At 40.1% G+C, this 12,106-nt stretch overlaps 1 pseudogene; it reads right to left on the reverse strand.

Annotated features, from left to right (window-relative positions):
• LOC106344825 overlaps window positions 1-11,807 on the reverse strand; it is a 23,654-nt pseudogene extending 11,847 nt beyond the window's left edge.
• Window positions 11,808-12,106: the final 299 nt, after the last annotated feature.

Consider the following 12,106-nt stretch of genomic DNA (forward strand, 5'->3'; position numbering starts at 1 on the left):
ACTGATTTTACAAAAAATTCACAACTAAAAGAGTAGACATGCAAATCAAAAAACTGACCACAAACAAAACTATTATAGATCATTCCTCTACAAAAACAAGCTTGGACTCCACTTGATATGAAAGAACACTTCGTCAGAAGACTTCCTGGAAGTCGTCTGGAAGACTTCCTGGTAGTCGTCTAGCGCATTATATTTTAGACGACTAACAGGTAAGTAGTCCCAGAAGTCTTCCAGATCTGAAAAACCTGCATATCAAATCCATATCTGAAAAACCTGCATATAAAAAAACGTTCAAATGGCTTAAAAACAGAGAAAATGAGTGGAAGATTAGATAAATCTACCTTTATAGAACACACAAAATACATATCTAAAATTGATAGATCTACCTTTAAATGAGTGGAAGATAAGAACCATGTGATGAAAGACCTGCAAAAACAAGATAAATTAGTGAGAAAGACATGAGACAAAAACAATAAATTGATATAAAGCTTAGTGTTTATAAGTTCAAAGAGATTAGAGAGAGGTTAAAGATTTTTAGAATGATGAACATTACATTTTTGTTGCAGCCATTTGAGGGAAAGAGAAAGAATGTGTAAATTTTTCTTTATATAGGGAGATAAAAAATCCAATTAGGTTAAATATTTTTGTTTCAGACGACTTCCTAGACAAGTTACTTGTAAGTCACCCAGAAGACTTTAATATTTTTAGCGGGAAACTAAAATAGAAGACTTCCTAGACGAGTTACATGTAAGTCGTCTGGTTTATATTATTCACCAGACGACTTACAAGTTAGTCGTATAGACCCTAAACATAACCCCTAAACTTAATTAACTAACTAAAAAATTCATAAAATCAAATTAAACTTCAAAAGTGTTTACTATACACAAAAATAAACACTTATAGGTAAAAATTTAATCTCTCAAAAAAACATTCAAGCTTTCCAAAATCTAACCCTAAGAATACGTACAATACTCCAACATATGTTATCAAACCATAAAACCAAAGAATATCATGATTAACTACTTTCACTCATCTATGCTAAAAACTATTCAATTTTATTATATCTTAATTTACATTACTTAAAACTGTTTATAATTACATGATTTTAATTTTTCATTTGTCAAAATATTTGTTTTAAAATTTATAAATTATTTTTAAGATCAACTACACTAGACAACTTCCAGCATCTGATACGACTCAGACGACTTACGGAGGCTATATTCGTAAAAATGGCTTATGATTTTTTGTTAGGTCACAAGGGGCTGACTGTAATTTCACAAGGCTTTTAGGTTAGTTTTGCATTTGATTTAAGTTTGGATATACTTTTGAAATCAAAGTCAAGTTTTGAGTCATATTTGGCAAATCCCTCATATATTTATGTTAATATCGTTGAAATATAATTATATACCATATAAAATAAATAAAATGATTATTTTGATTTATTTACCATAAATATATTATTTTGATTTATTTACTCTCTGAAAATCGAGAAACGATCGCCACGCATATTCAGCTCGCTTCCTAAAGAAAGAAAGAACTAGAGACACAAACATCGTCTTAAAACCTATTTGTTTCTAGAGATTTTCTTAAAACTGACATACCAAGTCGTCAACCTGAAAAAAAACAAATTACAGTCCCAGCGTCGTCTTTAAATCGACCTATATTTTCGATCATTCCAATCCTCGGAAGAAGAAACGTACACAACCCTTTAAAATATCGGTTCAACCGTTTTCTTTCAAAAAAAAAGGGGGAGTGGGTACGTATACTATACTCGTATACTCCCAAAATTCAAAAACTTTTGCCTCGTCTTCAAGAAAACGCTTTCTTCAAAGCAAACTCTCATAGCAATAGGCAGGAAAACATTTAGGCAATACTATGCCTCACTAAAATCGTCCCAAAAAAGGCAAACGACAATCTAAAATTCGTTTAAACACTAGCAACATATCCAGACGATCATGAACATAATCTCAAAGACTATACAGCATTTCTCGTTGCAATCATGCGTATAGAAAACCTGTACCAATACCAAACCAAAACTCGACGATTAGCCAAAGTTTTGAAGCCCTTTCCGGCATTATAAAGCCAGTTTCGTATAAAAATCGAAAATGATACGAGAAATCTTCACGCATCAAAGCATTTCATTCAGCTTCCATTGAACCAATTGAGTCACAGAAAAGCATTAAAACCTTTGCGACAAAGAAAAATCAGAATAAAAGTAGCAGAGAGCACAACAAAGGGAACACTTTCTTCACGTTCGTTGGCAAGATCTACTGTTGGTTGACCAATTCGTTCCAGAAACGAATATGTCATGAAAATCCTCTCAAAAGCCTATGAAAAACGTTCTGCGACTAGATCGTAGCGAAATAAACTTTGGTAACACTTCATGAGTAACTCCAAGCAGCTTTCACCAAAGATCGAAATCAAAGCAGAAACGTTTCTCGTAAAACCCGCAGAAACAACGCTACTTTGACATGTGTATACATATCACCGATTTACAACCTTCGTAAAACCGATTACCCATTACTTCCGCGAAAAGTCTTTCCTACAATCAGATCAAGTCATACGAAGAAACTTTCAAAAGTAAACATAACAGGTTTTACGAAGAAGTATTTTTCGTATAGAAAATACAAAGCTGTAAGATATATCTTTGGATGATCAATCTAAAGAGAGATCTCTTCGCATTACGATATAATAGATCTCGTTTTTTAGCCCTGCATCTCGCTGGCTTCTGCCTTTCGTTTCCCTCGGTCATACCTGAGCAGGCAATCATCCCGCAACAAACTCCGAACTGGTTCTGTATAAAACTTCTTAGGCTTTGTCTTCCTTAGACAAAACAAATCAATTTTCCTAAGACTATAGGTAACATTATACGAAACATTCACCGTATAACTGAAACCTAAAGCGAAGAATCGTTTTCTACGACTATCGGCCATCTTAACACGGATAACCCTGGCAAACTTGGCCTATCAATCACGACAAGCTCTCTCCAGCCGTCGGTCTATTACAGCTTCCTGTAGTAGTCTGAACCAGAATTCGGTATCCTCTTTAAGGACAATCATAAACTAACATGACCTTAATGTTAACACAAAAGTACATGGTCTAATCCTTGACCTACAACGTCCTTGGCTATCTGAGTGAACACATCCTTCGCGCCAAGCCAAAGTATTTGAGCAACCATTGCTCCATCACTTAAAGGCTAAATGACAATCTGCGATTTGTCTAAAAACGTTATGTGACTATTAAAAGAACAATTATCGTATAACCCATAGTCGGAAATCATATGATAAATTCATCGTAACAAAACTTAGTCCTAACAACCAAACAGTTAACGGAAAATCTTAACATGTCGACAATCGACCAAGTTCAATACGTTCCACAATTCACTTTAAGCATGCTACGTTTTACCCATAACAAGCGGCATGTAAGGAAAAAATCGTAACAAAGCTTCTAGAGCTATACGAAACATTCTAAAAATGCTCGAAATAGATCTCGGAAGGCGAACACTTAACAAAGAACTATGAAGGAAAACACTTCTTCCCATGGACAAATTTACGCGACCCCTCGGTCCTAATTCCTTGATCGCAAATCAAACTATTAGCATCCAAACAGCAACAACAGTTTTGTCTGCGAACATCCACAGACAAACCAAAAATGTTTCTCCGACGTAGGGTTAAGACTAAACTCTTGCAGCAACGTGAAACATCTTCAAGCCTGCAAACATTTCAACCACGAAACACGACATGCAAAAGAAAAACCAATCTTCAGCATCGCGAGACGTCGCATACGCTTGAAGAATAAGTTTTTTCGACAAAAATACCTTCCTCGATAAAAACACCTTCTTGGAAGACCAAACAGTCATACGCACTAGCATCTTCTCAAACATGTATTCTTCGTGAAGACTCAAAAGCGGTAATATCTACCGATAAGTTTATTGCTGATCACAACAAACTCTTAACGTCCTAAATAGACTAAGCCATCTCGTAGAGATAGCTCTCGTACACCCGACACAAGGGTAATAGCGCTATATAAAAAATCCGAAATTTTGGTCAGCACTTTCGGGAGACTTAAAAATTGTCCACGAAGAGATGCTTGATTTCTACCATACATGTCACGTAAGCCGAGAACATATTGCGAACTTTAAAGGGGGACGGAAGCAGGTCGAAAACGATACGGGAAACGTTATTCGAAGAAGTCATCGCACCCTCTAAAGCCGTGATCAGACCTAGGTCTTGCCCTAAACCCTGCACACTGGTCTCTAACATCTCAAGGGATAATATCAAACACCCTGATACGAGATCCCAAAATTTTTCTCTTGGCTAATATTCGAGCGTCTTCAGAAATTCCGCAAGTTTACGCACTGTGGAAAAACTCTCGCAATAGATCACAGATATAGCAGTTCACCCAGAGTTAGATTACGATATGACAACTCGTAGTCTTCCCTCTACACCAATATAAAATGTCATTGGCAGCAACATGCCTGATAACCTCTACACAAAATATAAACGGGAACGTAAAGGTCTCACTGGAAAACAGGTCTTAAGAATCTTAACTCCATGACGAACTACGAAAGGCTTGATCCCTTCAACTAGGGTACGTAGGCAGCCTTCACAAGGCGCAGCCTTCACAAGGCGCAGCCCTAATCTTATCGCACTCCATTTTTAGTAGAGCGAAGAGACCATTTCCCACCATTAATTCCGCCTAACTTACCTAACCTGCCTAACCGCTCGCAAGAACATCGCAAAATTCTAGCGAGCTGGGGGCCTAACTGTTGGGGTCAAAATCGGTCATGACGGAATCAATGTCGGATCGTTCTCAAGAAAAATGTCTCTCTTTAAAAAGAAAGAAATAATAGTTAAAAAAATAGCGAGAAAACCGACATTGAGTTTCGTATGAATTCTGAAAAGGATTCATACGATAAGCCCTCGAGAAAGGTTACTCGAATCCTCGGACAAAGGGATACTGGGCGTTGAAACAATGAAACAAGCATAAGGCTCGATCTACCCGGCTCGCCATCAGGGCAAGCTGGATGCACGTCCAACTCGCCCTAGTGGCGAGTTAGACCGAACAAGCAGTCCAACTCACCCGCTCGGCGAGTTAGACCGAACAAGCAGTCCAACTCGGTAAGTTGGATCAACTAGTCTACATTTATCCCGTCCTCGTAGCTACCTCTTTCAAGACCGGATCGAACTTGCTCTTGTTTCATCTCGATCGGAGACACCAGTGGAACTTTATGATTTAAAAACCACAAGAACTCGGTTTCTCGTATGAAACTCGAATTGATCGTATAAAACGGCAACAGTTCACTAAAAACCTTGAACTTCCTCCACTATACGATAAATTCAAACTTTCTTCGGAATCGACGTCATTTCGGAAGCGCTCTTTCGATAAATCGAAAAAACGCTTATGTCAGAAAACGGTCCGAAATTGTCCAGAACACGGCTAAAAGCCCCACTCACGACTTTATACGAAATCAAGCCCAATCGTTATGACGGTTTATCTTTTATTCTGCAGGAGAAGATAAATGTCATGTTCGGAGGATAAATGTGAAGTTTCCAAAGATAAACACGAAGACCGAAGGAAAATGGAATATTTCCTCGAAGGGATAAACTCAACCGAGTGCAGAAAGGGACAGAGCAAACCGCCTCTAGGAGGAGTATATAAGGACGTCGAGTTTGAAGAGGCAAAGGACAATTCTTTTTGCACTTAGAACTCTCTGCACTTAGAAACTTTAGGCATTATTCTCAACATGTTCTATTTCTATGATTGGCACTCGATTACTAGACGAACGCGCAAAGGCGGTTCGATCTCTTATTCTACTCTTTCAATCAAACTACGTTCGACTTGATCCTCGAAAAGGGTACATAGGCAGCCTTTCATAAGGTTCAGCCCGAAAACAATCAAAACCTTTTTCGTATCTTTTTCGTCTTCTGTTATCGAGCTGCGACTCAACTAGGTTTAAGGTTTTAGGTCGCTAGAACTAGGTAATTCTCGGACAGCTGTTGCGGCCGAAGCTTTTATAACCTCTTGTAATGATCGTAACGCTCTTACGCGGATTCGAAATAAGATCTACTTTTTCTATCAATTCGTTTTGTTATCTTTTCATATTTTCCGCATTTATTTGGTCACTTGTCGTTGGCTCTCGCAGAGAATCTGGGACCTCAGGGAAAGTTAGGGTTACTTGACTTTCCTCTGATTACGGAAATCGACGGTCCGAACTTCGGTTCCCATAAATGTTTATAGAAAAAAGAGCTTCAGAAACCGATCCTGTGAACAATGTCCTAGAGAGATGGCGAATCACTCCGTTCTTTTATTGGAAGATTTAAAGTGATCATTTCTAACATTTTCGTTGTTAGGGTATTTTTAGGTAGGATATTTGAAGGTACTACCGAGCAGTAAATGATAGAGTCTATTTAGTATATTTATAGGATCAGGAGTGATTTGGAGGAAAATGATGATTTTGGAGCATTTTGTAGATATTTGGAGTAAGCCCCCGAGATGACCAGCGAGCACGACCATCGGTCGACATTGAGGAAGAATAATCGATCGATGTTCACATCTTGACATCGATCGAAAGCGAAGCGCGTAGAAAGCCCGTTTGGTCTCAGCCAACTTAGAGCCCAAGTCTTCACCTATTTACAAGATTACCCATGACGAGTTTAAACCTAATTATATAAGTCTTGCCAACATGTTAGAGGCAAAGTGTGCTTTCTTGTTTTATTATTTTCATAGCAAAGGTTTTCCAGGATTTTTAGTAGATTGAAGAGAAGATCCAAAGAGATTTGTGATTGGAACTCCATTGATATCTGTTTATTTATCTATGCATTTTTTATACCTTATTGTTGTTATGAATTGCTTGGCTATGTCTGAGTAGTTCTCTTGTTAGATTTTAGGGTTTAAATAGGTTATGAGGGATTAGCCCCAACTATAGATTGCTAAGTTTTGATATTCATCTTTAGGATTGTCATTAGTGTCTGCTTCTAGATTAGCTACCTAGAACTTGCCCTAGGAGTTGTAGACATAAGCGATAGCTTGCATCTCACCCTGAATCCATCCTAACTGAGCTAAGATTGGTAGAGTAGGCGAGAGCTGATCTAGGAAGTTTAGTGAGCATAATCAATCCGCGCATTAACGCTTGACCAAGAGTGTCGATCGATAATCGAATAATCGGTTGACGTTTCAACAAGTGTATCGATCGATATTCTTTTAGAATAATCCTAGAAAGCGAAAGCCTAATGGTTTGTTATTAAGTGTTGAGCTCTATAATATCATGCATACAACTTATTAGGCATCTGTAGGATTATAATCCTGATTTCCTGAATAAAAACCCGAAGTCTAGCAATGTCCATTTAAGTACCAAAACCCCAATCAATCAATCGAGCAATTACTTGCTCACAAACCTGTAACTTTACATTTAAATCATTAAACAACCTAGCTTAACTAATCTGATTAGATTTATTAGGTTCCCTAGCTCTCTGTGGATTCGATCCTTAAGTACTACAACTGAACCTCTTATTTGAGAGAGTAATTCACTCCTTAGGGTAATGTGAGTGAGATTACATGTCGAGAATAATGCCTAAAGTTTCTAAGTGCAGAGAGTTCTAAGAGTAAAAAGAATTGTCTCCTCCTTTGCCGGTGAGCTTTGATCGCCTTATTTATTAAATCCTGTTTCGTCTAGGTTTCTTCTTAAAACCACTTTCTGACACAAAAATATTTTCTTGTCTTTCCAGGTACAGGTCCAGCAGTACCAGAAGAAACAAGGGACCTCAACTGCTATTCTCATCAGATCCTACAAGCTTGGAACATTTAATCCGCAAAGGAATACGTTCCTCATCGATCGACAACAACACTTGTTCGTCACTCGATTTTCGTCAGCCACCGTCGACCCAGACACCAGTCTCGTCGACCGACACTCGCTCACCACCATCGACCGAAGACATTCTTCTTCCATCGACCGACATCTTCCATTCGACGTCGATCGATACTTCAGTCCGAATATAGATCGATACTGAGCCGCGAGACATGGTTGCGGCCTTGATACTTGTACGTGATGAGAAGGGAGACCTGAATGACCAGGAAGGTCATCTGCGTAATGCAGCAGGTCAGAGGATAGACGCTAAGGAGGCTGTAATCCCTGAGTCTGATACTGATACTACAGGAACCACTCTACCTGTAGATGAGGCTGCTCGACCCAGAACATTGGTTGATTACAACCGTCCAAATCAGTTCTACACCAACAGATCAGCCATTCGTCCTCCAACTATTCAGTGGGGGAATTTCGAGTTGAAGCCGTAGTACTACACACTCGTGGGACAGACACCCTACTATGGGTTATCTCACGTGCATCCTATGGACCATCTGGAGAGGTTCGAGAATCTTATATCTGCTATTAAAGTCGACGGAGTCTCTAAAGATTACCTCCTATGCAAGCTCTTCAAGTACTCACTTGCTGGAGATGCTTCGCATTGGCTCAAGCAGTTACCACCAGGATCTCTCACATCCTGGAGCGACATCAAGAATGCATTCCTATGCGACATCAAGAATGCATTCCTTTGATGAGGCGTGTGCTGAAGACTTGAGGAGCAAGATCGCTACATTCACTCAGGAGTCTGCAGAATCATTAAAAATCTCCTGGATCAGATTCAAGTCTTATCAGAGAGATTGTCCACACCATGTATTCAATGAAGTACAGTTACTCAGTACTTTCTACAGAGGCATCGCGGTGCAATATCAGATGGCTCTTGATGCTTCCAGCAATGGGAACTTCAACACTAGGAATCCAGAAGAGGCTGTGAGAGTTATTGAAAACTTAGCATCCAGCAGCAGCACCAAGAACACTGACTTTGAGAGGAAGAGATCCGCAACCATTCTAGGGAATGATCAGATGGATGAAGTGAAGGCAAAGCTGGACAGTGTTCACAAGCTTCTCAAGAGGCAGGTCTGCTTAGTTGAGGATGCAGAGGCTGTAGACACAGAGGGTATGTGGGAACCAAAATTCGCACTGTCGATTTCCGTTTAAATTGGGAAACTAGGAAAACCCTAATTTCCCAGAGGTCCCGGATCTCTGCGAGAGCCAACGGCAAGTGACCAAATATATGCGGAAATCATGAATAGATAACAAACGAGTTTAGAGAAAACAGTAGATCTTATTTCGAGTCCGCGTAAGAGCTTTGCGATCATTACAAGAGATCATAAAAGCTTTGGCCGCAAAGGCTGTCAGCGAGTTACCTAGTTCTAGCGGCCTAAACGCTCAAACCTAGTTGAGTCGCAGCTCGATAACAAAAGACAAAGAAAATACAGAAAAGGTTTTTGATTGATTTCGGACTAAACCTTTTGAAAGGCTGCCTACGTACCCCTTTCGAGGATCAAGCCGAACGTAGTTCTAGAGTGAACCAAGAGATCGAACTGCTTGTGCGCGTTCGTCTGGTAATTGGGTGCCAGTCATGGAAACAGAGCATGTCGAGAATAATGCCTCAGAGTTTCTAAGTGCCGAGAGTTCTGCCTCAGAGTTTCTAAGTCTAAAAAGTTCTCTCTTGTGGCTCTCGCCTAGGACTCCTTATATACTTGCTCCTATGTCGGTTTACGCTTTTTCCTCTTCTGCCCTTAAGCCGTCATAGATTTAAAATGGAGATATTCCGTTTTTCCCAATTTTCGTAATTATCTTCGAATACTTCGTATTTATCCGCGGAAACTTGACATTTATCTTTCCTTGCGAACCAAGCATAAACCGTCCTACGGTTTATGGGCTTTTCGTTAATAAATTGTAAGTCGGTTTTGAGTCACGTCTTAGGTCTATTTGGGCCGTTGTTTGACTCGAAACGTTTATTACGGTTTCTTTCGATAAAAATGAACTTTTTGTGGCTGTTATCGTAAAGTTCGAGTGATGACATCAAATGACGAGTTACATGAAATGGGTTGGCTACGGTCTTCGGGAGATAGCATTAAAGAGTAGACGAGAATGCATGGATTCGTGTCGTATTGATTTTTTAAGAAAGCACGGTCGCTACGTAGGGACCGAGCTTCGGTGAGAGCTCGGTCGCTACGTAGCGACCGAGCCGTGTACATGCTCGGTCGCTACATAGCGTCCGAGCCGTGTACGTGCTCTGTCGCTACGTAGCGACCAGCTTGTGCGCTGGTTGCTACGCGGCAAAGTTGTTCGAGTCTTTCTCCGATTTTTCGTGAATGTGTTTTCTCCGCAAGATTCTGCGTAAAAATAAATTTTTTTTGAAGATTTATTTTTCGTAAAAACGTTGATGCCGATTTTTACGGCAACAGTTAGCCCCCGAGCTCGTTAGAACCATGAGCTTATAGCGTGAGGTTCTAGCGAGTGGCTTGGCAAGTTAGGCAAGTTAGGTGAGTTAGGCGGAATTAATGGTCGAAGAAGTCTGTGGTAAGTGGTCTTCTCATTCTTCTAAAAGTAGAACGCGATAAGATTGGGGCTGCGCCTTATGACAGCTTCCTACGTACCCTTGTTGATGGGATCAAGCCTTTCGTAGTTCGTCTTGGAGTTAAGGTTTGTATGACTAGTAGCCTTTCGTAGTTCGTCTTGGATCAAGCCTTTCGTAGTAGCGTCGATTTTTACATGGGTGTAGAGGGAAGACTATGAGTTGTCATCTCGTAATCTAACTCTGTGTGAACTGCTATATCCGTGATCTGTTTAGGAGCTCTCTTACGAGTTTTCCTTACATGCCGCATTTTACGAGTATTCCTTACATGTCGCATTTTACGAGTAAAACACAGAGGGCTTAAAGTGAATCGTAGTATATGGTACTTGTCCGCTTTTTGACAAGTGGAACCTTTCCGTTAACTGTTTGGTTGTTAGCACTGAGTTTTGTTATGACGAATTTCTTGTATGATTCCCGTTTTTGGGTCATACGATAATTGTTTGTGTAATCGTTACTTGGCGTTTCAAGACAAATTGTGGATTACCGTTTAGCCGTCAAGTTATTGGAGCGGTGGTCGGTCAATTGTTTTGGCCTTGCATGAAGGTTGTGCTCAGCTTTATAGCCAAGGTCGTTGTTGCCAAAGGATTAGACCATGACACTTTTGTGCTATCAATAAGGTCAAGTCGGTTAGAATCGTCCTTAAAGGGGATGTTGTAACCTAGTTTGGCTTCGAAGGAAAGGCGTAATTAGGCGAGTGAAGAATGGCGTTTATCGAGATTGATAGGCCGAGTATGCCCATGGTGGTAGAAAACGTTTTTCCACTTTAGGGTTAATTTATACGATGAAAGTTTCGTATAATGTTTCCTTTATTCGTATGGAAGTTGTTTCCTTTGTTTCCGAGGGAGACAAATGTGGGAACCGAAATTCACACCCTCGAATTTTGTTAATCGGAGGAAAGCCAAGTTAACCTAGCCTTCCCTGAAGGTCCCGATTATCTGCTGAGCCACGCACAACACAATCAATATGAAAGATTCGAAAGTAATAAATCGTAAAAGAGCAAAAAGGGAACAAATAGGTCTTATTTCCGAATTCACGTTTGAGCGTGAACAACAGGCAAGATCCTAGCCCACGAGAGCTGTCGGTATGTTCGCTAGTCTAGCCACCTAAGTTCTAACCTAGTCGAGTCGCAGCTCGGTAGTAAAAACGGAAAAATGCCTAAATTGCTCTAAGTATTAAGTTTGCTCTTATAATACTCCCCTCCTTCTCTTTGTCCTAGGTCCTCCTTATATACTCCTCCTTAGGTCGGTTTACCTCTTCTCGGGTCGGATTTGTCGCGAAGCGGGCTTTTCCGTATTTCCTTCTTCTTTGCGATTATCCTCGGAAATTTGACATTTACCTCTTCCTGCGGATGCGATAAACCGTCATACCAGTTTTTGGGTTCAAGTCTTTTGGGACAAAAGATGGGCAGTTGTCCGCAATTCGGACCCTCTTTGGGCCGTATCGAGACTTGAGCGTTTTTACGATTTTACTCACGAAGTAGCCGTTGGTATAGACATGGTTCTTCCAACGGAACCCTGTTTCTTCGCATAGCCGAGGCAGGTTGGTGTTAAGTTAACTGTAACCTGCTCTACTACGAAGAATAGGAAACTATTCGAGAGACATAACCTTCCCAATTTTCCGAATACTTTCGACGATGTTTTTTAGACGGAACATTGGCGTCGTAT

Source organism: Brassica oleracea, chromosome C5, assembly GCF_000695525.1.
Source record: "Brassica oleracea var. oleracea cultivar TO1000 chromosome C5, BOL, whole genome shotgun sequence".
In the NCBI taxonomy this organism is placed as follows: Eukaryota; Viridiplantae; Streptophyta; class Magnoliopsida; order Brassicales; family Brassicaceae; genus Brassica; species Brassica oleracea.